The 22,959-nt window shown below is 49.8% G+C and overlaps 1 protein-coding gene across 1 annotated transcript in view; it reads left to right on the forward strand.

Moving 5' to 3' along the window:
- Window positions 1-3,753: 3,753 nt before the first annotated feature.
- The window catches only part of GREM1 (gremlin 1, DAN family BMP antagonist), a 55,320-nt gene continuing 36,114 nt past the window's right edge, over window positions 3,754-22,959 (forward strand). The window contains exon 1 of the mRNA XM_069209003.1: window positions 3,754-4,802. The gene's annotated coding sequence lies outside the window, so the exon portion shown is untranslated. The remainder of the gene's footprint in view (window positions 4,803-22,959) is intronic.

Here is a 22,959-nt window from a genome sequence, read left to right on the forward strand (position 1 = left end):
CTCTCCCTTCACTCTCTCCCTCACCCCTCTCTCTCGCTTTACCTCCCATCCCTTCACTCTCCCTGACACTCTCTCCCTCACCCCTCTCTCTCTCTCGCTTTACCTCTCATCCCTTCACTCTCCCTGACACTCTCTCCCTCACCCCTCTCTCTCCTGCACCTCCCATCCCTTCACTCTACCTGACACTCCCTCCCTCACCCCTCTCTCTCTTGCTTTACCTCCCAACCCTTCACTCTCCCTGAGGCATATCGCGGAAGTCGCGCTGAGCGATGTATAGCGTTGAAGGATGCCAACAGGTCAAGGACTGCGTGCCAGGGTGCCCTCTCCCTGACACTCTCTCCCTCACCCCTCTCTCTCCCTCTACCTCCCATCCCTTCACTCTACCTGACACTCTCTCCCTCACCCCTCTCTCTCCTGCACCTCCCATCCCTTCACTCTCCCTGACACTCTCTCCCTCACCACTCTCTCTCCTGCACCTTCCATCCCTTCACTCTCCCTGACACTCTCTCCCTCACCCCTCTCTCTCCTGCACCTCCCATCCCTTCACTCTCCCTGACACTCTCTCCCTCACCCCTCTCTCTCCTGCACCTCCCATCCCTTCACTCTCCCTGACACTCTCTCCCTCACCCCTCTCCCATCCCTTCACTCTACATGAGACTCTCTCCCTAACCCCTCTCTCCCATCCCTTCACTCTACCTGAGACTCTCTCCCTCACCCCTCTCTCCCATCCCTTCACTCTACCTGAGACTCTCTCCCTCACCCTTCTCTCTCTCTCGCTTTACCTCCCATCCCTTCACTCTCCCTGACACTCTCTCCCTCACCCCTCTCTCTCTCGCGTTACCTCCCATCCCTCAACTCTACCTTTACTCTCTCCCTCACCCCTCTCTCTCCCTTTACCTCCCATCCCTTCACTCTCTCCCTCACCCCTCTCTCTCTCGCTTTACCTCCCATCCCTTCACTCTACCTGACACTCTCTCCCTCACCCCTCTCTTTCTCTTGCTTTACCTCCCATCCCTTCACTCTACCTGACACTCTCTCCCTCATTCCTCTCTCTCCCGCGCTTTACCTCCCATCCCTTCACTCTACATGACACTCTCTCCCTCACCCCTCTCTCTCTCGCTTTACCCCATCCCTTCACTCTACCTGACACTCTCTCCCTCACCCCTCTCTTTCTCTTGCTTTACCTCCCATCCCTTCACTCTACCTGACACTCCCTCCCTCACCCCTCTCTCTCTTGCTTTACCTCCCAACCCTTCACTCTCCCTGAGGCATATCGCGGAAGTCGCGCTGAGCGATGTATAGCGTTGAAGGATGCCAACAGGTCAAGGACTGCGTGCCAGGGTGCCCTCTCCCTGACACTCTCTCCCTCACCCCTCTCTCTCCCTCTACCTCCCATCCCTTCACTCTACCTGACACTCTCTCCCTCACCCCTCTCTCTCCTGCACCTCCCATCCCTTCACTCTCCCTGACACTCTCTCCCTCACCACTCTCTCTCCTGCACCTTCCATCCCTTCACTCTCCCTGACACTCTCTCCCTCACCCCTCTCTCTCCTGCACCTCCCATCCCTTCACTCTCCCTGACACTCTCTCCCTCACCCCTCTCTCTCCTGCACCTCCCATCCCTTCACTCTCCCTGACACTCTCTCCCTCACCCCTCTCCCATCCCTTCACTCTACATGAGACTCTCTCCCTAACCCCTCTCTCCCATCCCTTCACTCTACCTGAGACTCTCTCCCTCATCCCTCTCTCCCATCCCTTCACTCTACCTGAGACTCTCTCCCTCACCCTTCTCTCTCTCTCGCTTTACCTCCCATCCCTTCACTCTCCCTGACACTCTCTCCCTCACCCCTCTCTCTCTCGCGTTACCTCCCATCCCTCAACTCTACCTTTACTCTCTCCCTCACCCCTCTCTCTCCCTTTACCTCCCATCCCTTCACTCTCTCCCTCACCCCTCTCTCTCTCGCTTTACCTCCCATCCCTTCACTCTACCTGACACTCTCTCCCTCACCCCTCTCTTTCTCTTGCTTTACCTCCCATCCCTTCACTCTACCTGACACTCTCTCCCTCATTCCTCTCTCTCCCGCGCTTTACCTCCCATCCCTTCACTCTACATGACACTCTCTCCCTCACCCCTCTCTCTCTCGCTTTACCCCATCCCTTCACTCTACCTGACACTCTCTCCCTCACCCCTCTCTTTCTCTTGCTTTACCTCCCATCCCTTCACTCTATCTGACACTCTCTCCCTCACCCCTCTCTCTCTCGCTTTACCTCCCATCCCTTCACTCTTCGGACCCTCACTTTCTGTTCTTCTTTCCTGTCTCACTTTACCTTCCATCCCTTCACTCTCACATTATCCCCTACCCTTCACTGTCCCACTATCCCTGCCTTTATCCTCTCTCTCGTGTTCCTTCCCATCCCTTCACTCTTCCTGTCTCTTGTCCTCTCCCCTTTCTCTCACTTTACCTCCCATCCCTTTACGTGACCCTCTCTCCTTCCTTCTCCCCTCTCTCACACTTTACCTCCCATGCCTTCACTCTCCCTCTCCTGTTTCTCTCACTTTACCTCCCGTCCCTTCACTCTCCGTCTCCTTCTCCCCTCTCACTTTACCTCACAACCCTTCACTCTCCCTCCCTCTCCTCTCTCACACTTTACCGCCCAACCCTTCACTCTCCCTCCCTCTCCTCTCTCACACTTTACCTCACATCCCTTCACTCTCCCTCTCCTCTCTCACACTTTACCTCCCATCCCTTCACTCTACCTCCCTCGCCTCTCTCACCCTTTACCTCCCATCCCTTCACTCTCCCTCCCTCTCCTCTCTCACAGTTTACCTCCCATCCCTTCACTCTACCTCCCTCCCTCGCCTCTCTCACACTTTACCTCCCATCCCTTCACTCTACCCCCTCCCTCTCCTCTCTCTCACTTTACCTCCCATCCTTTCCCTCTCCCCTCTCTCACACTTTACCTCCCATCCTTTCCATCTCCCTCTCCTCTCTCACACTTTACCTCTCATCGCATCTTTTCACTCTCCCTCTCCTCTCTCACTTTACCTCCCATCCTTTCACTCTCCCTTCCTCTCCTCTCTCACACTTTACCTCCCGTCCCTTCACTCTCCCTCCCTCTCCTCTCTCACACTTTACCTCCCATCCCTTCATTCCACCCCCTCCCTCTCCTCTCTCTCCCATCCTTTCCCTCTCCCCCTCTCCTCTCTCACACTTTACCTCCCATCCCATCCCTTCACTCTCACTCTCTCCCTTTCCTTCTCCCCTCTCTCTCACTTTACCTCCCATCCTTTCACTCTCCCTCCCATCTCTCACTTTACCTCCCATCCCTTCCCTCTCCCTGCCCTTCACCCCTGTTCCTACCCGTCTTCCTCCCTCACCCGTTCTATCGCTTTACTCACCATGCCCCTCTTTCTTCTCTCCACCCCCCTTCCCTTCTCCCCTCTTTTTAGCCCTCTCCCCCTCCATTTTTTCTTTGTCCCTCTTATTCCTTTTCCCTCTCTGATCCCCTCGCTCACCGCTCTGTCCTTCTGCCCTCTCCCCTGCCCCTCTCTTCCCTTTTATCCCTCCTCTCCCTGATCCTCTCTTAGTTCTTCCCAGTCCCCCCCCCCTCCCTAGCACAGGTCCTGCACCTCGCCGCTTCCCTCCTCTTACCCCAGAGCCCCCTCCTGCCCCCAGCCCCGCCCCCTCCCGCTGGAAGCTGCGGGAGTGTTAAAGGGGCGGACGGGGCTCAGACGGTCATTGAGCGCTCGGAGCCTCTGGGCCAATGGAGAGCCGGAGCCGGGGGCAGCGCTCTCAGCTGGCAGGCATTTAAATGTCGAGACAGCCCGGCGCTGCCCCACTGGCACTGGCCCCGGGCTCCTCCGGCTGTGTGCGTGGATCCGACTGGAGACCCAGACTCTGAGCCCTCACACCCCGGCACTGGGCTGGGACCCTAAACCCTCACACCCCGGCACTGGGCTCTCCTGGGCTGGGACCCTGAGCCCTCACACCCCAGCACTGGGCTGGGACCCTGAGCCCTCACACCCCACCCCATCTCTGGGCTGGGACCCTGAGCCCTCACACCCCATCCCTGAGCTGGGACCCTGAGCCCTCACACCCCGGCACTGGGCTGGGACCCTAAACCCTCACATCCCGGCACTGGGCTCTCCTGGGCTGGGACCCTGAGCCCTCACACCCCAGCACTGGGCTGGGACCCTGAGCCCTCACACCCCACCCCATCTCTGGGCTGGGACCCTGAGCCCTCACACCCCATCCCTGGGCTGGGACCCTGAGCTCTCACACCCCAGCACTGGGCTGGGACCCTGAGCCCTCACACCCCATCCCTGAGCTGGGACCCTGAGCCCTCACACCCCAGCACTGGGCTGGGACCCTGAGCCCTCACACCCCAACCCATCTCTGGGCTGGGACCCTGAGCTTTCACACCCCAGCACTGGGCTCTCCTGGGCTGACACCCTGAGCCCTCACGCGCAATCCCTGGGCTGGGACCCTGAGCCCTTACACTCCAACACTGGGCTGGGACCCTGAGCCACACTCCAGCACTGGATTGGGACCCTGAGCCCTCACACCTCAACTCTGGGCTGCTGACATCCTGAGCCTCACACAGCACCCCTAGGCTCACAACCTAAGCTCATACTCCGGGCCCTGGGCTCTGCTGGGCTGCGACCCTGACCCCCCAACATCCCAGCCATTGGCCCTTCTTGGCTACCCCTCACATCCCAGTGGCACCGGAGCTAGGACCAGCTGAAGGCGGCCCCAAGGACAGCGCGTAGAAGACAGGAAAAACTGCTCTACACACAGCAGGTGAGACTGGGTAAATGGGTGGGTGGAGAGGATGAATGACTGGTGGACTGATGGATGGGTAGAGTGATGAGTGAATGGAGATAGATAGATAGATAGATAGATAGATAGATAGATAGATAGATAGATAGATAGATAGATAGATAGATAGATAGATAGATGTTGGATTGGATTGCATTGTTGGATGGCTGACTCGTGGATGATTGCATGGTTAGATGGGGGATGGACAGACACCCAGATGGATGTTGGATGGATGGATGGGTGATGTATGGACGGGCGCCCGGATCGATGGATGGACGGGCCGAAGCAAGAAGCATTATGGATGAGTTGATGATGGATGGATGGATGGGTGGGTGAATGTCTGGTTGCATGAATGAATGGACGGACGCACAGAAGGATGTTAGAATGATGAATGGACGGGCGCAAAGATGGAGGGGAGGGTGATATTTGAGAGAACGTGGATAACTATGTAGGTAGGTGAAAAGAGAGGTCGCTGGAAACATGGAAAATGGAGTGGATGAATGAATTAATGAAAGTAGCTAGGTAGATGCACTCATGCGTTGCGGTGCTACACGCCGTTCGTTATTCAATAATACATGGGAAATTGGAAGATGACTTGCGTTAAAATATTCGTGGATTCCTGACAGCCTCTTGCAGTGTTAGTCCGGTGCCTAGAGGCGGCTGGAGCGCTGCTGGTGTTACACACCTGAATAGCACGGTTGACTAAAACCAGACTGGATTTCTCCACCAGTAGGTGGCAGAAACTGTGTCAATGGAAAAGGGGTGGAAGAGCAACTTCAACTCGGCGCTTAGAGGCGACCTAAGGCGCAGGTTTAGCGCTACATTAAGGGCACTGCAGGTAGCTGCCTTGCGGCTGCGGTACCTCACTCCTCGCGAGGACCCCAGATCGTAACAGCTTCACAAAAGGCGCGCCATTGCTAGCTGGAAGGTGGCATGCACATGGCAACATATCATTTTACCTGAGGCACCAAAACTCTTTGCAGCGGAGCTATTTAGGTTGGCATAGGGCGCATACAAATAATCATGAAACTATTCGAGCGAGAGAGGGCACCCTGGCACGCAGTCCTTGACCTGTTGGCATCCTTCATCGCTGTACATCGCTCGGCGCGACTTCCGCGCTATGCCTACATGTGTTTGGTAATACCTCAGTGAGTCTCCTTCTGGTTACAACGATCAGGAGAGGCCAAACCTGCTATTCCCGTTTTTTTTTGTTTGCTTTCAGTTGTGCCTGAGGTCGCAGCCACTCAGACTGCTCGGAGATCCTAATTTACAAAATGTATAATCTAATCTGATATATATATATATATATATATATATATATATATATATATATATATATATATATATATATATATATATATATATATATATATATGCTAAATTAATGTATACATTTTTCACTTTCCGCAGAAAGAATAGAATAGATCAGCCCTCCCAGCTGCCCGAGGGTAAGGCTGTTGGCACAGACCTGCACTGTCTCCTCTTGCGTCACTGCAGGGCAGAGTCCATGTGCCACCTAAAGGTGCCGCCGGGAATGCAGTTGGGTGAGTGCCTCCATTCCCCGCTGGCAGAGGTCATGGGGAGATGCCAGTGCTAGGGTTATGCCCAGGGTGGTATGCAAGCGAGTTTGGAGCCGGAGGCGGAGGAGAGAGGGGTGCCAGGGCCGGACCCACAGTCTGGCACTCGTAAAGGGTCGGAGCGCTACACATCCGGATGGGAATGGCGCGGACCTAACCCTAAAAGACTATGGTGTGAGGGGTCTTGCTGAGACCAAAACCCAGGTTGTGATGGGCCCTGCGAGTGGAGAATGTACCAGGCAGCACACCACAGGTGATCTGTTAAGTGTTTCTATTACTCAAATTCCTAGTCTGAGGGCAGATTTTCCTAGAATCACACAGTTCAGTAGTCAAGCGCCGGAGCTGGGATTAGCGCCCGGATCAGTAGTTTCCAAGGCCTCCCAGAGAGCTGTCCTATGGATGGGGCTTGGTGCCTGCATCTCCTGTGGGTGCCTACAGCGCTTTGAGCCTGGAAAGTAAGGGAATGTATATTCACATTCACGAGAGTGCATAAGGTGTGTGGGGAGGCACAACTTCTCACCAGTACGGTTGGTGCAGCTGTACCCAGACACTATCCACCAGCGTCTTTCACAATGTTATTGAACGAGTTGCCTGCGAGCTGAGGCTTGTGGGTACCACTAGGCGCTATCTCTCACCCTCAGACATACTAACCTGCGAGTTCTTACAGCCCCCAGAACCAAATGTTAATATCTCACTACCTGAGGCGTGCTAATAAAAATATAAGATGCAGAACAAAGTAGCCTGTGATCTGTATAGCGCCTTCCACAAATAGCGTGGACTGAAGCACCTTCTGATTCTAGGCGCCCTTTTTATGGCGTTCGAGGAGTTCCCTGGACTAGATGCTGTTCGGTTGTGTATTCTTGATAGAAACCTGTTAAGCGCCTAATGAGGTAACCGCTTCTGCTCTGTTAATGTGGCAGTAAAGTGAGTTTGATCATTTAAACATTTGTTTGTGTCACGCGCACCGATAGGTGTGACTAGTTGCCCTTCTGCGTTGCGTTGTCCAGGGCGCGGCCTGGGCAGATTGGTTTCAGTACATTGCTAGAAAGGAGGCTAGCTGGTACCTAATATTTCCGTATGGCGGGGTTATATATTTAGGTAACTTTATTCAGCTGGTGTGAAGGGAGAGAAGTTCTCTTCAGCAGGTCAGAGGTCAGTACCCTGACAAGTGTGGCGTCAGTGCTGCGTTGCACGGCGAGGGTGTCAAGGGGTTTGTTTGTGAAAGGGGCATTAATTAACACTTTAGAGAATGTTATTATGAAATAATTGCCTGCCCTTGGTGTATCTTCGGTTGGCTATTATTATTGTTCCCTAAGGAAAATACAAAATGCAGAATAATCTGTCTGGCCTTTGTTGAACGTCGTAGAGGGCCTTATCAGGAGGTAATTGCCTCCAGCCCAAGTTGCGCCCCCGTGCTGAAGGCAAGCGACCATACATAGCGCCTAGATCACTTATCTCGATGACTCCCCTTGGAACATTAGCAAATGCCAGTAGAACATGCTTCCCCGGAGTAGAAGGGTTTAGAAAACTCATTCCGAGTATTAGCTTTAAAAAAACTTGTTTCTATATAGTGCTTTGTACTGCACATCAGCCATGTTTAAGCGCTGTAGATAATCGGTGTGACTATAACATGGACTCCTTAATATTCCGCTTGCTTATTAGCTGGCAGTGTGAGGAGCTAACATGTGGGAGTCTCACGCCGACTGGTTTGTGGAGCTTTGTAAATGTAATTGGGTTTATATAGCGCTTAGTACACCTGACAAAGCTTCGAAGCGCATTTCGATGAGTAGCACTCTACTCGGAACCAAAAAGGATGAGTGCTGGGTTATTATAGGGAAATAGAAGTTAATTTGAGCGGTGGACGTGTGAGTCTGTTAGTTGGATTGAATAGATTAATGAAGGGATAGGAGAGGGAAGAATCCAGAAGTGTTAATCACTTGAGATGAGTAAAGGAGAGATATATGAGGAGAATTTAGTGGGATTGTTTGGGAGATCATAGTAGGAAAGTGAGGTTTGGGGTGAGCCAGGTGCGGTAGAGGAGGGAAGAGTCTAGGATGGGTTATTTGGAGATCCAGTAGTAGAATGTGGTTTGGGATGAGTCAGAGAGTGCAGGGCTGGGTTTAGAGCGGTGTGGCCGCACCGGGTGCTGACCTGTATTGGGGGGCACTGACCACAGGGGCGCTATGTTTAGCAATGACTTTCAAACTTGCGATTTAAAAGCACCTGCTGAAAAGTTCCATGTGTGTCCAGTCTTCAGGAAACAATTAAAATGCAAAGACATCTCTTGTAATTAATGTTCTTGCTAGGGAGAGAGACTGGAGTTTTGTCGGGTGGCAGCTTTGACTCGCCATAAAGTAGCACAGAGGGTTAATGTGCCTGCTGCAAAGAAAAGAACTGTATTTTATGTGGATAGAAAGTGGATTAGTAAAGCCAGCCTTTACAAGCGCTTTAAAACAAATGAATGTATGTGAAAGGGGGCTGTGGAGAGATGAGGGGCACATTTGCTGGATGGCAGTGAGGGAATCCGAGGCCTCCTGGGTTAGGGGTGCCAAAAAAGACTGTCTCTCAGGGCACCACCAGCGCTAAAGCCGGCCCTGAGACAAGGGGGTAGAGGATGGATTGATAGAGGTTTAGGGTAAGACAGAGCCGTGCATTGGAGAGTGTGATTTTTGTTTATCCTCTGTTTTCCTCTTGTGCAGTAGGAATCCAGCTCTGTCTGTTGATTGTATATTATGCACCTGAGTTATCCGCGATGCGCTGGATGAATGGGAATGTGGAAGTAAGCATCTTTCAGATCCACTGCGGCCATGAAGTCGCCTTGTTGTAGTAATGGAATGACATCTTGAGGAGTGACCATGTGGAAACGCTCCTAGAGGATACATTGGTTTAGGGGTCTGAGGTCCAGGATTGGCCTTAAGGAACTGTCTTTATTGGGTGTAGGGAAGTGGAGTGAACACAATCCTGTGTCGTGTGGTGTATAGGCGCTGGGTCTTTGTGACATAAAATGATTCCAGAGGCAGCCGGGTGGCCTTTACTGTGAGTTAATGCCCTCTTTCTGAGCGAGCTGATTGGCGAGCACGGTATGAATTCTACCGCACGTCCTAATGCCGTGCTTAATTTGTAAAAAATAAATAAATGCCAGGGCCCTCATCTGGAGGCCACTGTGGGTTGCACCACCCATCCAGCACTGCCCATGTCAGTCCCAACACAACTACTAACCAACCGAGACTATTGCAGGCCCCAGAAGTCTATGCGTGGCTTGGGCAGCGAGTATTATTTATTTTACGTTTATTCAATCAATAAACAGCTGGTGTTGTGCACTTCTCTAAAACAAACAGTACCACCATGAGGCAGACTGTCATAAGTAGCGGTATGGACAATTAAGTGCCGGTACCAAGCACCTGAAACCTCCGGCTCAAATTAAGGACTGTCCTAATGAGAAGCCTTCAGGGGTGGGGGGGGGGTGTGTGTGTGTGTGTGTGTGTTAGGGATCGTCAAGATATATCTCAGAGCCCACCCAGAGGTGGTCAAACAGAGGGACGCTGTAGCATCCCAGTATCTGCTAGACTAGTGTGAGGCAACACTGGGGGCAGAGATCCGAGACTATATTAAAGGGTCCTTGGCACTCGCAGGACTCTGTGCACTTTTAAAAATTCACTTTTAATATAAGTGAATTTACATAGTGCTTCGAGTCGCTCTTCTCTGCATCCGTGTGCCCGCGCAAAAGTGGATGGCAGCCCCAGTGTGCTGTTTTGTGTGTGCGTGTTTGTGATTTTTAGAGGTGAGTATGCTGTTCTTTGTGTGTGACTTTATTTGTGAATGTGTTGTTTTGTGTGTGAGTCTGTGCTGGTGTGTCCCAGCCTTCTTGTGAGTCTGTGTGATGAGGTGTGTGAGTGCATGTTGTTTTTTTGAGGGGTGGGGGTTGTGCCTGTCATCTTTCATGAGAGTATGCACGTGTGTTAGTGTGATGTCACTGTGTGTGTGTGTGTGTGTGAGAGAGAGGGAATCTCTGGGACATGTCACTTCCTTTCTGTAATTGTGTCAGTGTGTACACTTACGCTATCTTCCGTGTGTGTGAGAATCTCTGGGACAATTTCCTTTCTGTGAATTGTGTCAGTTCACCTGGACAGAGAGAATATATCTTAGAACATGTATACATGCAGATACATTCCACATCTGAATAATCACACAAGTCGGTCCGTGCATGACGGTGTAAACGCACGTCTGGTCTGTGTATCTTTACTTATGGGTAAGAGAGGCGCGGGCCAAGGTGGCGGAGATGGGCGTTCACGACAACTAAACAACAACAAAAAAACACGAACTATCAAAGCTCTAGCAAAGAACACCCTTTGCTGGATAGAAAAAAACTGCAAACAACGCTTCGACAACGAATATTGGAGGAAAAATCCCTCACACAACCTTTCTTTGAGTGAAAGGAGTCCTGCAGGCGGCGCCTAGATGGAGCCTCGCGGCGCTGCGGGCTGTAGTAAACTGCGCGCACCCCCGCCCTGGGGCTGTATTTCCGCACGGTGTACCGGACAGTGCCGGCCAATTTAAAGCATTGAGCATTACAGGCCTCTTGTAAGAAAAACGCCATAAAAGACCAGCGTTTTTCCCAGGGTCATAAACACAGCCGGCGAGTCTGACATGCATTTCAAGCGCTTCCTACGGAACTTGGAAAAGAAGAAAGAAACGGAGAGTAAAAGAAAGAAAAAAGAAACGGAGAGTAAGAGAAAGAAACGGAGAGTAAGAGAAAGAAAAAAAGAAACGGAGCGTAAGATAAAGAAAAAAGAAACGTAGAGTAAGAGAAAGAAAAAAATAAATGGAGAGTAAAAGAAAAAAGAAACGAAGAGTAAGAGTAAGAGAAAGAAAAAATAAACTGAGAGTGAGAGAAAGAAAAAAGAAACGTAGAATAAGAGAAAGAAACAAAGAAACGGAGAGTAAAAGAAAGAAAAAAGAAACAGAGCCTCAGAAAGAAACGAATCTGGCGGATGGAGACTCCCAGGCAGTGGAGAGAGGAGAGTCCCGTAGGACAACCATCGCTGTTCAGGGAGACATACGTCCGCAGACATACGATGGATGACCGGATGGATGATGGGAAGGATGGACCGTCTAGATGGGCAGGAGGGTGACATGATGTACACGTGGGCACACCGTTCTGTTCACCGTGAAGGGGTGCCCAGTTAATGTTCAGACGCGTCATGCAGTAAAACGCCAATGAGACACTTTATACAATGTCAGCCCGGTGACCTCCCAGGGAAGGGCGGTAGTTGGGGACGTTGTGTTGTTGACGTGGGGAGCTGACCGTGGCGTCATCTGCCTCCCTGCCCCAGTGAAACCTCCCCAAGTCGCTGTAAAGCGCCTAGAAGCAATTACGTTTTGCAGTGTGCGTTATACATAGCAAGCATTTGCAATGCAACGGGTCTCGCATTTCTCCGTGTTAGAGCTCTTAGCAGTTGTAAACTCCCAACCGGACTTTTCTTGCCTCATTAAATGGAAAAAAAAGAGCGTGATTGTGCTGCTACAGTTCACTAGTAGTGAAACCTATCTGCAAAAGTGCAATTAAGTAACTGGCAAAAGGGCAATTAACTATGTAACAGGGTCAATGTCATGCAAAGCGCTCGACTTCTGCCAAGCGAGATCCCGCTCTTACATGTTTTCAGTACTTGGTCGCTGCGCTCGAGGAGGACTAACCATGACGTATGCATATGTGTGTATATCTATATTCACTGAAAAAAACAAAGGTTAAAGTAACTTTATATTTAAGTGAATTTGTCAGTGAGAACATTAACGGTTTCCACCCAAAACACCACAGAAATTCACCAGTTTTAGTTAGCAGAGCTAACTCTAACCTGCGCCCGCCATGCACTGCCTCACATATTACATCACTCATCACGTGTTCTATGATTGTTCTCGATGACCAATGATGACATCATCCCGTGAGTGGGCTAGTTTGTTTTTTAGGTTACATAGTAGCAGGTAACTACCATAATACTCCTCTACATACTTGTGTACGCCCTGTGTACAGCTAACGGGTGCAAGTGTTTGTAAAGCACACATGCTCCTAATGCATCACAGGTATGTAGAGATACTGAACACGTTAAAAACCTCTGTATTGAAGAGTAACTCTGTGTGCGGATGACAGTTGACGACTTGTGTTCAGCATGTTCCACACAAGCTTTAAGCTTTTTGGTTCTGCAGAAAAAGTTTTCCAACAGGTCAATGATTCTGAGTAGTAGATACTAAGAGGCATATTTACCAGCCCCGTTCGCTGCTGTGGTGTCACTATTCTTGATGCTCCAGCTGTGCAGATTGCAAAACTTTTTCTATGAGGCCACACAAAGCCGCTTTGCATGACTTTTCATGGCCTCATAGATATGGAGTAAGCCAGCGCAGCGCAAGTCACTGCGTTGCCTCGCACTGCATCAGGGGGCATTCCATGGGCGTTGCATTGGGTTTTCCCACACAACTCTCATAGGTTTTGATGCATTTGCAGCTTTACAGGGACTTGTAAACCTGGGAATGCGTCAAATCTTAAGCCTCCCAGGGGACTCATAAAGAGGAAAAATATCTTTATTTCCCCTCGTTACATCCTCTTTCTGTGTGTGCTGCGTTTTGCCTCCACAGATTGCTTCTGTGCAGGAAGGTGTCTCTTCCTGCACAAAAACAATCCTACATGCAATGAAGGCATTTGCACCATGGTGCAAGGGTGCATGCGTTGCCTTAGGCTGCCTAAACGGCACCACCGCAGGGGGAAAAGAGCGGGAATTCACCATATTTCATAGAAACAGTGCATTCCTGCCCTTTTCCAGTAGCGCAGGGCAGTGCAGGAAGCTAACTTGCTGTGCTGCACTGCTCTGCGCCACCATTTCAGTCAACACGCCCCTAAGTGTTGTACGCATCATTGAGTTATTAGACAGACTCGTGGTAGCATGACAATTTCTACATAATGTAGAAGACTGTGTGCACCAGCTACTAACCTCTGGGCACGTGCTTCTTTTGCTTTGGGAGATGGGCTGTCTGTAAAGTTTGCACCACAGTATGAAGGCTGCACGTAGTATGAGGTTTAGCACCTTCAGACCTTGGTTATTTTAAGTGTATAGTGTCATTTTTGACAAGTGTTGCATAGAGTGTACACTGTTCTTAGTAGATAGCTTTTAATACTCTATGCTGCATTATTCATGAGAGTTTAACTGTCTGCAAACAGTGTGGTAGAAAGTAAAAACTCTCCATAAAGTAAACCAGGAGCGTCGTGAACCCTCACACTTTATCCATCTCTGCGGAGGATGGTGCTCTTGATTGGCCTTTTCTTCCTGCAACTCGGGAAACAAATGCTCATAATTAAAGTGAAAGGGTGGTGGGTGAATGAGTTAAAGGAAGGCTAGACGGATGGATGTGTGAGTGAAAGGGTGGATGATTGGGTGGGTAAGTGAAAAGCTGGATGTATAGATGGATGGATGAATGCATGAAAGGATGGATGTAAGGATCATGAGTGAAAGGGAGGGTCAATAGATGGATGCGTGCATGAGTAAAAGGATGGATGGATGGATGGATAAGTAAAAGGGTGGATGAATGATGGGAGGAATAATGGATGGATGCGTGAATGAAAGGATGGATGAATAAAATGATGGTAAATATATTGATGAGTAGATGGATGAGTTAAAGGATGGATGGGTGGAGTGAAAGGGTATATTGATGGATGGAGTTAAAGGGTGGATGAAAGGATGAGTGAAAGGATGGATGAGTGGATGACTAGATGGATGGACGAGTGAAAGGATAGATGTACAGATCAATGAGTGAAATAATGGATAGGTGAGTGAAAGGAAGGGTAGAAGTTGGCTGAACAGATGAACAATGGATAATGATTGGATGGATGGTTTGATGGATAAGTGAATGAGTGGATGAATGGTGAGAGAAAGGATGGATAGATGAGTGAAAGGATGGATGGATGGGTGAAAGGGTAAATGGAATAATACTCGAGTGGACTGATGGATGAAAGAGAGGATGGATGAGTGAAAGGACGGATGGCAGAGTGAAAGTGGGTGGATGGATGGATGAAATGAAGGATGGATGGCTAGATGGATGGATGGATGGAGTGAAAGGGTGGACTGAGGGATGGCGTGAAAGGATGAGTGGATGTGTGAAAGGATGGATGGATGAATGGGTGGGTGAGAGAGTGGTTGAGTGGATGGATGGATGTAAAGTTGGATAAGTGAAGAAATAGATGAGTGAAAGGAAGGGTGGATAGAAGCATGAACGGAAGAATGGATGGTTGCTTGGATGGAATTGACAAGAAAGGTATTCTGGGGTAGGTTGCAATGACTTGCTTCACTTACTTGGTGCCGTAAGAGCTTTGGGTTAAATTTGGGAGTATTTAGTTTTTCTGGCTGCTCCTTTGGAGTAAACACTGTTTACAGTACCCACTTTTCTACTTGTATCAACTTCATTTTTCGGTGTAGGCTCAGTGACTGTGAGGTGCTTGATACAGATAAAAGATGTGCCTAGTAGGGCATTCATTTTCGAATAGATGTTTGGCTTCCTCTGAACAGTTTATACAGATTGAACGCTGTTTGCAGTGAGGGTTCCCATGTACCTGTGATTGATTGTTAATGTGAACGAGGCTACCTGTGAAGTGTATGATATGGGGTCAATCTTGCAGATGCTTTAGACTGGTCCAGTCAGCTGCTGAGGACCAGCACTTCTTCACTGAGAGAGGGAGAGTAACTGCACTTCTCAGCAGAGGTACAACACTCTCAATTAGAGAGTACCAGCACTTCCCAGACGCAGGCAGGTACTCTGGTATAGGGTACCTGCACTTCTGTTATTCAATTTCAAGCACCCCCTATGGTCATATGGGTGATTCGGGGAGCAATCCTGTAGTGCAGTGGAAGCCAGTGAAGTGGGATGAGAATAGGTAGTGATGTCAGATTTGTGGGTACCAGAAAGTACCGGCTGCTGGGCAGAGTACAGCTTTCAATGGAGAGGGAAGTGAAGTGGGGGTGTCTTGGGGGGCTGGCTTTGTCTGAATCTGTTCTAGACAGATCACACACCTGGATCTTGGAGGGAGGTTTGAAGCAGGTGACACAGACTTGATTCCCCAAAGGAGTGAGAGAGCAGAGCACAGGCAGACCAGTTTATTGATGTGAAGACTGATAGTCAGGGAAGAATCCAGAGTGAAACCCAGAGATTCACCAGAGGAGGAAAGGGTGGGAGCGATGCCACCAGTGGCCGGGGAGGGAAGTCATGAGGACACTGAAGAGAATTTGCTGGTGGCTAAAGAGTCAAGTTTAGATTTGAGGGGGGCATGTGTCGTGGTGCACAGATGCACCCCACATTACTCCTTCATCTCCGTCCTCCTCCTCCTCCTAGTCGTTGCTAGTCAGTATTATAGCTTGGATGCAGGGGCCCTGGTGCAAGCAAGGATATTGGCCAGTTTGACTGCTGTGGGGGTAGTAAATACTGCAACCATCTGGGTACAGTGGGCCCCCAGGGCTCTTGGCCCCGGTGCACTGCACCAGCTGCACCAATTGTAGCCGTGCCTCTGCCCCCCACTATTAATGATTGGGACGAGGAGGACTACAGACTCGGGGTAGTGACGATTACTGGTAAGTAACTGTCATTTACTGAACGTCAAAGTAACTGGCATCTCCAGCGCCCCTGATCAGTGTGCTCCGAAGCCCCACCACTACAGCGCCGAGAGAGCCCCTGCAGTCTTTAGCGTAACCTGACTGTGCCCCGGCTCTTCCTGCCTCTTCGTTCTCTATCCGCGCCTCTTTCTGCGTGCACACATACTGCACTCCCAGGTGTTACTGAGTGAGAACCCTTTTGGCGACTGGTCGATCTGGGGTGTGGGTGTCTTTCCAGTGTTTAATTTCTGCCGGTGTTTGCCAGTGCTCAGTAGAACACTTATGTTTGTGAACTAGGATGTCTAGGTGTGCTAAGAACTAATAATTCATTTTTTTCACGAATGGCATGCATCAGGTTGGTGCCACTGTGCCACTGCCCAGGAGGTAGATTGCTAGTGACTGAGGTGCTGACCAGCCAACATCAGTTCTTTCCTTGTGAATCTGAAATCCCGCAGAGTCACTGGAATTATGCGACTTTTCAGCAGCTGTGTATTCCACATAATTATACATTTGCAGCATTTGCTCCATACTCCTGCTGCATAAAGTGTTTCTCTCTCAAATGCAGGGACTTCGATCCGCTAGATTTCCCAAAAAGGAAAAACTAAGTATAAGTTATTATAAGATTCTTTTTCCTCGTAGTGCGGGGCAGAGCTGGACGGAGGGGGCCAGAGGAAGGCTATGTGCACACAAAGTGCGCATGTCTGTTTGGCTGGCCGTGTTGGGCCGGCCAAACAGACATGCGCACTTTGCATATTCTCTACCCGACTGTACAGCACAGCTGGGCAGAGAACATGCCCAGGCTCCTACTCCCAGTCTGAGTGGCAAAGCAGGCCACTCTAACCAATCACGACGCTGTGTCGTGATTGGCTACGAGCCTGTGCAGCCAGGAAGAGGAAGAGGACGGCGGGGAGACGAACGTGTCTCCCCTCATAGGTGATTTTGTTTTTTTAATGGCCCCTATCCCATCGAGCCCAGAGGCGTCTGCCACTGCTCAAATGGATCAAAAGTTACTACAAACGTGGCAACAAATACTGCAGCGCAGTGGAAGGCCTTTTGTAAAGGTTGATTGGTCACAGTTCTTTTGATTATTTCTATACTTTGGTGTCCAAGTGGTACTAATGAAATGAAACCTTTGTCCAGATACTGTTTATGCCTACAAATTCTAAAATAAAGTGATACACTAGCTCAAAATGTGTCGCTTTAGGCCGCATAATTTACATTTTCTTGTGGCAGAATTTAGTCATACCTGCCGAATAATTTGGTTCTCCTGTGCTGCATAATGTCGGTGGCCCTGGCCAGGCCACTCCCAGGTGCACCCCACACCACCGCTCCGACCCCAAGCATGGGCACGAACCTCCGCCTGCACGCCCGCAGGCGCCCCGACCGGCAGTCTAGGCCAGTCAGTACCCGGCCTGTGGCACAGCACGAACTGGTGACCTGAGCGCTAAGCTCGCCTGTGCCACAGCGCACCCGGCTCGGTGGCCCATACCTGGCCTGCCCTCCAAGAGCTGTCGTCGTGGCTGGCACCGCTGGCACGGGTTCATGGAAGGTCAGTCTAAGTACAGCACCTAAGCTGCCCCCTGGGTGACGCCGCAAGGGGGCGGCTGGTGCCAGGACAGGCCCCCCAACCCTCAGTGCACAGCTGACTTGGCGCGCGCACTTAGCAAAGTGTGCAATCTGTCCGCTCACCTTCAATGCTCTGTCTTGGCAGGGACGGCATGAGGGCAGTGTGACTGGTGCGGCCGCGCTGGGCGCTCACCTACAGAGGGCAGTGCTGACCTCAAAGGGGGGGGAGGGGGCCTTTAGCAATAAGGTACAATTGAAAAACGCCTGCTGCAGAGTTCCTTGTGTGTCCAGCTTTCAGGCATCAATAGAAATGTCAACATAGCTCTTGCGATTAATATTCTTGCTAGAAAGAGATGGAGTTTTGTCCAGTGGCAGCTTTGACTCGCCATAAAGTAGTGCAGAGGGTTAATGTGCCTGCTGCAGAGAACTAGTTTGCAGATCACAGATCTGTATTTTGTGTGGGTAGCAGAGTGGATTACTTCTCTTGTCACAGAGATTCTTTTGCTACCATAGTTCATAAGATAAAGTCCTGTTACAGAACTGTGACTGTAACCAACTGTCATCAAAGGGTTGCATGCAAACTGCATAAAATAGGTTAGGATGTTACATTTTCTCCCCAATCTTCCATCATCTGTTCCTAATGTTGTTAAAAAGAGTTCATATGGGTAGATTTACATTCTTATTAGTAAAGCCAGCTTTTACCAGTGCTTTAAAACAAATAAAATATATGTGAGGGGGGCAATGGAGAGATGAGGGGCACTTTTGCCAGGTGGTAGTGGGGACTCAAACGAGGAGGTGGGGTGCAGAAATGATTGTCGCACAGGGCGCCACCAGTGCTGAAGCCGTTCCTGCATCATGGTCAGGATCCCCACAATACTCTGTGGTAAATTCTAATGCAACTTTATTGCAAGGGCGGACACCTTCAGTAATGCGTGGAGGCCATGACTGTCTCTTGCTTCTAGAGCAGCGCATCTCTTATTCGGTGCCAAATCCCTTCCCTGCCCCCTTTCATCCCCTGTACACCTGGACATGGGGAACATGACACATCCAGCAGACAGCCTCTGGAGCTTTCCCTTACAGCTAATTTGTTAATACCGATAGTGCTTAAAATGAATATTACATATTTCATTCCGCTGCCGGCTCACTATTGGTTGGCTTCCTTGTCATTCTCACTTGCTTGCTTCTTATTCGATGGCTATCCTCCTCCCAGCTTGTCAATCTTGTGCTTGCCCCTCCATGGAGCCTCTAACATTATATTGTATTGCAATATTTATATAGCGCTTCCTAGTGCTTGAATTGGAAAAACTTTACTCCGGCAATTGGGCTCAAAGTTTAACAGCAAAAAGGGGGGTGGAGTCACGAGAGATGCTGCAAGATAAACAGCCTGACAGCCAATGTAGACATTTATTTTTATAAAACTCTCTGCCATAAAGGGTAAAATTGGCGTAAATATGTTCTGCTTAATTGCATGCAAATGCAGAATTTTAAAATAGCTTATGGGGTTACGACACCTGCTGCAGAGAACTTTGTCTGCCCAGTAAATTCAGGAAGTAATAATAATAATGACAGGATAACTCTGGGGTCTGGTGCTCCTGCTGGAGAGATCTGACTTTTGGCAGTCACAGTTCTGAGTCACAGGGTAGTACAGAGGGTTCATGCGGCTCCTGCAAAGCTCATCATGTAACATGCAGATTCATTTTGAATGTAGAGAGGTAAGTGGGTTAGTGCTTTTGACACGCAGATCCTGTTATTAGTACAGACAACTTCAAACACTGCACCACGTTTTAAATCCTGACTGCGTGAGGCTCCCAGCCACACACTCTTAAAATATAATCCCTACCAATAAAGATGATGTATGTCCCCTTCACCTTGAAACACTCTTTGTCTTATGTAACAACCTGTACATTAATTTACACAATTGTATGACTTAATATAAGTTTATAATGTGTGCATGTGAAATGAGCGCTCTGACACCCTACGTTGCGGTGAGTAGCGCTATAAAAGAATTACAAAATATTAGAAAGTGCTATTTAAATTGTTATTTGTGTAAATACTTATACAGACCAAAACATTTGACATTCTAACAGTGTATCCACATCTCTTATATACAGGGACTGCACAAAGTTAAAAGCCTGTCTCCAAATCATAGTTTTCCTTAAGTACTTGTGAAGTGATAAAAGCTGTTGTTTCCCCTCCATTGCATTGGTGTCTAGATGTTAGGCTCAAGATAGCTCCCAGCCCAGTTTATGTTCAAACAGAAGGAGGGCTGATGGCCCTTTAAATTTGGTCTTTGTTTTGGGTCCAGTTGGAATGTAAAATTAGGAATCCCCTTCTCACCTCAAAAGTAGCATACAACGTGTGGGTGCGGCTGTATTGTGTCTCAGTGCTGTCAAACTGGGATAACCTCAACATATTTCACTGGGGCCAGACGGATCCCCAATCTGGGTCCATATTAGATGTCGGATCTGGGATCTGCTTGGATCACCCTTCATTCCACCACAGGCGCTTCCTAAGCCTGTGCAGGCCACTGAAGTGCTTGTCAACATGGGCAGCAAGCGACACAATGTAAGATGTGTGGTTGAAAGGATGTCTTTGTTTTTGAATCTGTGTGGGAAGTGTTTCCGTGTCATGTGTGATGACCACTGAGGTGCTGTTTTTGTGTTATGAGATGCATCGCTTAGCAGTGTGGTGGATGAAGAGGTGCGTGAGTCAGATGCACAGTGGTTTTAAGTACGCTGGCAGCTTTGTGCAGCTCTGCAGGTCCCTGTATGGTATTTCACATGATCACAGTCCATTTAGCTGGTATCTGCACTGGGTTGTTGTTAGAAATGGGGTCTCTAGTTGGCAGTCGGTTTGCACCCTGTCCAAGTAGGGACCCTCACTCTAGTCAGGATAAGGGAGATAAACTGTAAACTTTCCACTTGTATAGCGCACTACTCACCCGTTAGGGTCTCAAGGTGCTGTACGCATACCGCCATGGAACTCCTCCTAGCTTTTCCCTGTGAGGTTCCCACTCCTGGACAGCCCCAGGGTGAAGCCAGGCATCCAAGCACTGTCGGGGCCGTTGTGGAGATTAAGCAAGCTATTGCCCAGAGTTACAGAGTGGGACCCATTAACTAGATTAGGCACCAAGGCGAGAATTATCTGGTCCAAGGGAATTGAGCCCAAGACCTGCAGAGGCGGGACTTGAACCCTGGTCCCGGGCCAGATCTCTGCATCAGGGTCTGGCGCTCTAACCATTGTGCCACACTTCTCCACTTATCTGTTCACACTTATCTGAGCGGGAGTTACCCGCTTAGATAAACCCTGCTCACCCCCTTGGTAACTTGGCACAAGCAGTCAGGCTTATCTCAGAAGCAATGTGGAAAGCATTTGCACATAACACACAGTAATAAGTGAAAACACTACAAAAGGACACCACACCAGTTTTAGAAAAATATCCAATATTTATCTGTGTAAAACAAGACTAAAACGATAAAAATCAAACATACAGTGTTAAAGATATGAATTTTTCAAGATTTACTCAAAAATACAGTTCCTTGAAGTCCATAGCTCCACCTGGGGCTATCACGATGTTGTGATCAACAAACCCAACAGTTCAGGGCAGCCGCCATGTTGGGGCCATCTACAGTGTCGGGAAAACCCGCAAAACAGTACCTTTGCAATTGCAGGGCGTTGTGATCCTCACAGTGGGCTCCGGCGAGCGGCGTCACTGATGTCGTGTTGTCGGTTCAGAAGTGGTGGGAGGGGGGTCGTCGGGCCCTTGAAGTCACACGCGTTGCAGTTTGAACTCTGGGATGATGAAGTCAGGAACGCTAGCGTGGATGGCGTCAGGGCTGCGGTGCGAAGTGGGACGATGCGACGTGCGGTGCCCACAGGTCACGGTGCAGGCAGGGACTCTATGATGGTGTCCAGCAGCATCAGTGAGACCAGAGCTGCTGTGTGAAGCTGGGTGGTGCGATGTGCGGTGTCACCAGGTCACAATGAAGGCAGCAGCGTCATTGTTGCTGAAGCGCTTGCGCTGGGAGGCCCAAACCAGCGGTGCAGGATGGGGCGGCACTTCGTGACCCTCACGAACGATGTCCACAAGCCATGGTGCAGGCAAGATGCCTGGTGATGATGCAGGAGTAGTTGATGCTGGCGTCAGTGGACAGGGGCTGCGGTGTGGGACGGGATGGTGCTTCGTGTACCTCACAAGCAGTGTCCACAGGCCACAGTGCAGGCAGCGGCGCTGGTATCAGCAGGAGGGGTGTCGCCTAGGCTGTAGAGTGAGCAGGCGATGCAGGAGTGCGGGGCCCACAGATCGCGGTGCGAGCAGTGGGTCGGTGAAGTCCTCTGATGATGGCATCAGTGAGACCGGGGTCGCGGTGCAAAGCGGGGCAATGCAACTCCGCGCGGCGTCGGCAGGTCATGGTACAGGCCAGCAGCATCGTTGGTGGCGTTGCAGTGGTTTCTCTTCTTGAGCAGCACAAAACACACAGTTCTCAGTGCTGCAGGTCGAGGAAACTGAAGTCTTTGGTGTTCCTGAGACTTCCAACAGGAGGCAAGCTCTACTCCAAGCCCTTGGAAAACTTTCTCAAGCAGGACATACAGCAAAGTTCACCATTTGCACTCTTTACAGGCAGAAGCAGCAAGTGCAGGCCAACCCAGCAAAGCAACCCAGCAAAGGGACAGTACTCCTCCTCCAGCTCTTCATCTCTTCTCCTGGGCAGAGGTTCCTCTAGATTCCAGAAAGATTCTAAAAGTCTGGGGTTTTGGGTCTTCTTCTTATACTGTGTTCTGCCTTTGAAGTAGTCAAACTTCAAAGCAAAGTCTCAAGTGTTTGCAAGATCCTTCCTTGTCCAGGCCTGGCACCAGACACACCAGGGGGTTGGAGACTGCATTGTGTGAGGGCAGGCACAGTCCTTTCAGGTGTGAACGACCACTCCTCTCTAGCTCAGATGGATCATGAGGATATGCAGGCTACACCCCAGCCCCCTTTGTGTCACTGTCTACAGAGGTGCAAAACAGCCAAACTGTCACACTGACCCACACAGACAATCAACAAACAGGCAGAGTCACAGAGTGGTTTAAGCAAGAAAATGCCTACTTTCTAAAAGTGGCATTTTCAAACAGACAATTAAAAAAAACAACTTCACTAAAAGATGTATTTTTAAATTGTGAGTTCAGAGACCCAAAACTCCACATTTTTATCTGCTCTCAAAGGGAATCTGCACTTTAAGAATATTTAAAAGCAGCCCCCATGTTAACCTATGAGAGAGATAGGCCTTGCACAGTGAAACCGAATTTGGCAGTATTTCACTGTTAGGATATATAAAACACACTAGTATATGTTCTACCTTAAACATACACTGCACCCTGCCCATGGGG

This window comes from Pleurodeles waltl, chromosome 9 (assembly GCF_031143425.1).
Source record: "Pleurodeles waltl isolate 20211129_DDA chromosome 9, aPleWal1.hap1.20221129, whole genome shotgun sequence".
NCBI classification, from domain to species: Eukaryota; Metazoa; Chordata; class Amphibia; order Caudata; family Salamandridae; genus Pleurodeles; species Pleurodeles waltl.